The sequence below is a fragment of the Habropoda laboriosa genome, unplaced genomic scaffold (assembly GCF_001263275.1).
Source record: "Habropoda laboriosa isolate 0110345459 unplaced genomic scaffold, ASM126327v1 scaffold40, whole genome shotgun sequence".
Lineage (NCBI taxonomy): Eukaryota > Metazoa > Arthropoda > Insecta > Hymenoptera > Apidae > Habropoda > Habropoda laboriosa.
Window position 1 is genome coordinate 6,199,295 of NW_017100231.1, and position 5,796 is coordinate 6,205,090.

The window sequence follows — 5,796 nt, forward strand, 5'->3', positions numbered from 1 at the left end:
TTCCAATATTATATTAATAAGTAAAAATATAGATATTTTGATGTATCAATTTAGAACACGAATACTCGTGTCATCATTCACGTGACAATTCGCGAACAAATTTCACAGCTTTAGATCGGTTTAGTTGGTACCCCTGATAAAGTGACAAAAGCACCTTGAACTCACAGTAAATAGGATCAACTGAGAAAATTCTCCCATAAGAAAAGTCGCATCGTTACTTTCCGTTCCTTTCAAGTTTATTACTTTCTCGTTCTTTCAGGTTTTTATTCAAATGCGTAAAGGTGCGGAATGTAGCTTCGAAACAGGAGGAAATACAACATACAGTTATATACAGAATGTCTCAGGAAGTAATAAATAAAGTTTTCTTGCATACTTAATAAATTTTTTTAAGTGAAAAACGTTGTATGTGTACAGTGTGATTTTCTTGACGTCGTGTTTTGACTTAAGTAATGACCTAACCTAATTCTCCAGGAAAAGAGAGGCTGCTTGTTATAATGTTGACAAAGGTGATGTAAAATAAAGAATGCAAATAAAAGTAGAAAAAGATAAAAAGTTTTATTCAAAAGAAATGTAAATATAATGTTGCAATAAAAAATAACATAAATATATTGTTCGAAAAATGTTATATTAAGATAAAAATATCGAGAGCAAAAACAGTTTATTTGTTTTTTAATTATTACAGTTACAGTCATACAAGGATTATTCATTCTCCAGAAAAAGCAAGGGAACACATAATGATGAAACATCTTTGTGAGATTACTTCTAGAATATATACATATTTCCATTATTCCACCTGTTAAACGATGATCAATGAAAACATGAACCTCGACCTCGTTGCATGGTACAAATTAATACGTGTAAGTGCTTGTTTCTATGCAAAATATTATGTATCAGTTTAAATTGAGGTTAGGTTAGACGTATTTGAATAAATAAACGTGACATTTAACACAGATAAGTTATATAAGGATTCTTGACTGGTCACTAAATTGAAAACGGTTTACCGTTTCGCAAGCTGAACCATTCGGTTTAATTAATTTTGAAGCCAATGTTAGACCTCGACAGAAAGGACAAAAGAAATGCTCCAGACACAAATAGGGGATAATTACGTAAAGATTCTCGCCTGAGATGCCATTCTTTTTAATAATCTTATAAATTAATTTATTGGTAATTAATGGATTTTTCATATTTCATTTATCGATAATCAAATATTTACGTATGGATGAATAATTGAAAATTAATAAACGAAAATTCTGTCGTTAGTATTTGTTAGAGCACATTGCTAAATTTATTTGTTGAAAATAGAAAAGAGGAGAAAATAGGAGTAATTTGTAGATGGTATTTTAATTACTCAACTGAGGACCTAATTACATTGAAGTTTTAGATTGAACGCAATCATGGTTTATCCACACGGATGGAATAGTTCGAGAAAGTGATTTGCACGACTATCAGTTGCTATCGATAGGAATGTGCTGAAAGATCTCAATTTAGTGATTTGCCACTTTAATGAAACAACATACTATATATATGTGTGCTTAACCACGAAACTTGTGTATACGGATTCGTATCGTTGCACAGCCATGCCACTCAAGTTTTTGCTTGTCATTTACCTTAACTTTACTTACGAAATCTTAATTAATCTAGAGTCTTGGTACAAACTTGCAATCTAAATATACGCCTTCCTGTATGTTTCTCTATTTCATACCTTGCGCGAATGATTGCAATTTAAAATAAATTTGCACAAAATTAGAAAGTGTTACTAAAATATAATTATTATATACAACATTATTTCATTCTATTCAACTGAACACGAAACTTTCTGCTTCACGTAAGTAAATAGCTTGCAATAAAAAAATAGATAAATTTTTTATCTACAAACTCATATTCACATATTCATAAATTAATCAACATGTCAAAATGTAAAATTTTGCAAATAACATTGTCCAAAATTGTTCAAACACTTCTTCCCATAACCTCAAAACTAAAGAATGCCAAATTACATCGTGCGACCCTTCACACGACACTTTATACCACGCTTATCCTTGTGTATATACAAAGGAAATCGTAAACAAATTACACTGTGCTTCCATCGTTGCTTGAAAATCAGTTTCGTGCCGAAATTCGCCGAACTGTTTTGACACGAAGCTGTTATCCGACGTTATTTGATCAGAATCGTGATAACACGATGAAAAATAAGATTGAATTATAGAAAAAGCTGGCGTAAGAATATACTCAACAGAGAAACGGTCGAGACTACTTGAAAGATCAGATAAATGGAAAGGGAACGATTTAGGAACGTTCACTGGTGGAACGAAGGGTGGGGGTAAAGGCAATGGCCATTGAAATTCAGCTGCAACGCTGCGATTGGAAATCGAGAACGATTACAGAGTTTTGACGAAGGCTTGTTAAGTTGCGATTAGATTTTCATAGATTCTCCGGACGAATTTTCCATTATTCATCGCGGCTACTACGTTTTGTGTTCTTCTCGTCATATTTCTCATCGATCAGACTCGTTTTTCATGCGTTATCTTGCGTGGAAGAAAGAAGAGATCGAGGGGAAGCAGAAATTACATTTTTAAGGTTATGCGTTATTTTCGTCGTGGCCTACGTTATTGTATACAACGTGGTAGTGTTATCTAAGTTTCTATTTGTGGATAAATCAGTGAAGTGAATTGTGAAATTTATTGTTGATAATTTTTGTATAAATCCCAAATCTCTACTTCGTCAATTAACATTGAGGTAATATTATTAAAAAATTTGTTTGAAAAATTCTTGTCGTACATCGTTTGAAAGAAAGCACATAAGAATGCATACGTCAAAAGTAAAATGAATAAGAAAAGCAATGTTTCGTTTTCGTCTTCAGCTGTGAAGCCTTAACAATTATCTTTAACGCGTGTAATGACGTCTGAAGTATCTTCAATGCGAACGAAACTTCAGCAACTACGTAGTTACAGACTCGTCAATTTTTAGAACCCTTACTGTTAATTTCTAATTTATACATCACAAATACGTTATCGTGTAAAAATTGGAGGTTATGTTTAACATCACATGTTTATTTATGAGATTAAAATTCAGAAAAATTTTCAATACTGGACCCGATGTTTCCGTGCCTGTTGAATTCTGCAACGTTTCATTCTACAGTATTTTAATCACACATTCGGTGTATAATAAAAAAAAATGACATGTGGCATAATCATTCATTTGACATCTGAAAATTACGCATGTACCTATAGATCATGTTTTATCGAGTAATTTGATCAACAGTATGTTTTGTGCAAATTTGAGAATGCTTGCTTACCATATCACGACAAAGACGCCCGAAGCGAGTCAGGACGCGTGAACAGCTGTTGCGTTACACGTTGACTTGTTCCACTAGTGAGTGCAGCATAATGTACATACATATACTACTTTGTGAGATATCGCTGGTGTGAGAAGCAGGAGAAACAGGCAAGAAAGCCAATCGAATATGAAGCATAGGGTGCATATAAGTACATATGTATAAGTAAAATAGAGGTCATGATGTTCCATCACCTCATATGGTGTTCCTATATGTTTATATATGTATATTTCCTCCATTTGTTTGATTAAGCTACATTTATCCATTTTTCATTCAGTATAATGTGATAATAAATTTCAGTCATTCAAAAAAATTAATAAAATGCTTTGTCTTTTCATGAAAATGAAGAAGAATAAGTGATTTAAAGTTGACTTTAATACCTTTACTCAACAAACCTTTGTCTACGTTTATAATGTCTTCCACGAATTCTTAACTCTTATAACCTGATAAAAGCATCCACTCACGTACTTAGTGAAATATTTGCAGTTGTAAATTGTAACGGGAGCTCTGGTTTTTTAAGTGAATAAACGTTGGAAATATCGATGAATAAATACTAATATTTAATAAAAACTTGTTAATCCTGTTCATTCCAGCAAATTAAAAAATATTAAAAGGCTGCATTATTTGCCTGATTGATGCATAATAACTTATACGATGAGAGTACAAATAAACAATAGCTGTATAATTGAATTTTTAATCACGAACAGGCTAATTTTAATTAATTACACATTAAACTAATTTTGAAAAACCGCTTGTCGATAAACGTCGACCTTTGATGCGTCAAGTAGAGAAAGCTGTACACCTTTATCCGTAAAATCACCTTTATTTTTCAAAATATTATAAAAATTAGAAAAAAGCTAGTAACCGGTGATTTTTCGACTACGTGTGATCGGTTGATCTTCAAATGACCTTAGATGACAAAAAAGAGAATTTTGTATAATTCAACGGAATACACACTCCGAGCGTAATAACGTAAAAACGAATTTTCAGAGAAATTTAAATATTTGTTTCTTTGGTTTTTGTGTGGTGTATTTTGGGAGAAACTTTAAATAAGAACCGCAAAACCATTACACGAATTAAAATTTGCGTTCCGTGGATGTCAGGGGCCACGTTGCGAACCAGTTACGTTAAAATTCTATATTTTGACCTGTTTCCAGTATTTTGCGTAATCGTAATTTTCATAGTATATACGGGCTGCAGATGGCGACACTTGCAGGTCGTTTCTCTGATGAAGCTATACACGTTATTACTGTTCATCACTATTTCACATCGTGCATGGGCGCGAATGGACGAAGTCCAAGGTAGAAATATACATAGAAATATTACATTTTAATCTACACGAATCTGTGAGTGCATTGAAAAAAAACATACCTGCCCCTGCCTGACAGCTTTTGCAGATGTGAAGTTTTTTAAAATTATAATATGTAATAATATAGACTTGGTAAGGTTATTAGGTTAGGTTGTATTATAAAATAGCAATGTATGTTAGATTACATTTCCACTGAAATGAATGAAGGTTAATAAAGAAGAGGTTAGAAGTGTACAACATTGTCATTGTACGTTGTTTACTGTTAAAACTGTTAAATTACAATGTTGTAGGGTCAACTGACAATCGTTAAAATGTTCACTTGAGTTATTTATTACAAAAAACTTAATTTGAAATTGTGAAAATGATTCGTGTTCAATGAATCTCATTCTGTATACACATGTTATCATCAGACGCAGTGAAAAACTATTCAGTCCCAGATTATAAAATTCTATCAACTGAGTTTACTCTACACAGACTTATCAGACTATCAGACAAATCATAAACAGACTTCTGAATGAGCTTTTACGTGCCTCAAGAAAATATGCCTCAAGAAACTGAAAGAGGATTAAGACGAGTTTCAACTCTGAGAAATTTATTCTATGCGAAATTTATTTTATGATTAAAAAGTCACCTCAAGGTCACCGATATTTATTACCTTAATGTTAAAATTATGCAAAGAAATGTCGATGACCTTGGATGACCTTCAAGATTTTTTTTATCATTACCAGATGCACATCTCCAAATCATATAAACTCCTTCAGCCACATTCTCTTACTGTCGCTAGCAGGCACGCTGTATATTTCACGTTTCAAGAAACTTCAATTTCACTATTTCTTTCCAACGTTACTAAACAAATCCAAGATTTAATTTTTACTCAAAGTTTAACCTACGAATCTTCCTAATCCAAATAGCGCAAACAATATAAAAAAAAACAATGTAGATTCTCTAACCATATTATACTTATATAAATAACTGTAATAATATGACATAACCAATAAAAAAATTCAATAATATGACCAATATATATATAATTACAATAAAACGACAAACAAACAATTAGAATGACAATATAATAAATAAATAAGTAAACAAACATCAGCGAAGCTATGCGTCACTCTACCCAAAAATATTCCATTGTATACACATCGGAGCT

At 32.0% G+C, this 5,796-nt stretch overlaps 1 protein-coding gene across 1 annotated transcript in view; it reads right to left on the reverse strand.

Moving 5' to 3' along the window:
• Positions 1 to 5,796, reverse strand: part of LOC108571486 (dynein heavy chain 1, axonemal-like) — a 109,706-nt gene that overhangs the window by 38,062 nt on the left and 65,848 nt on the right. The window lies entirely within an intron of this gene.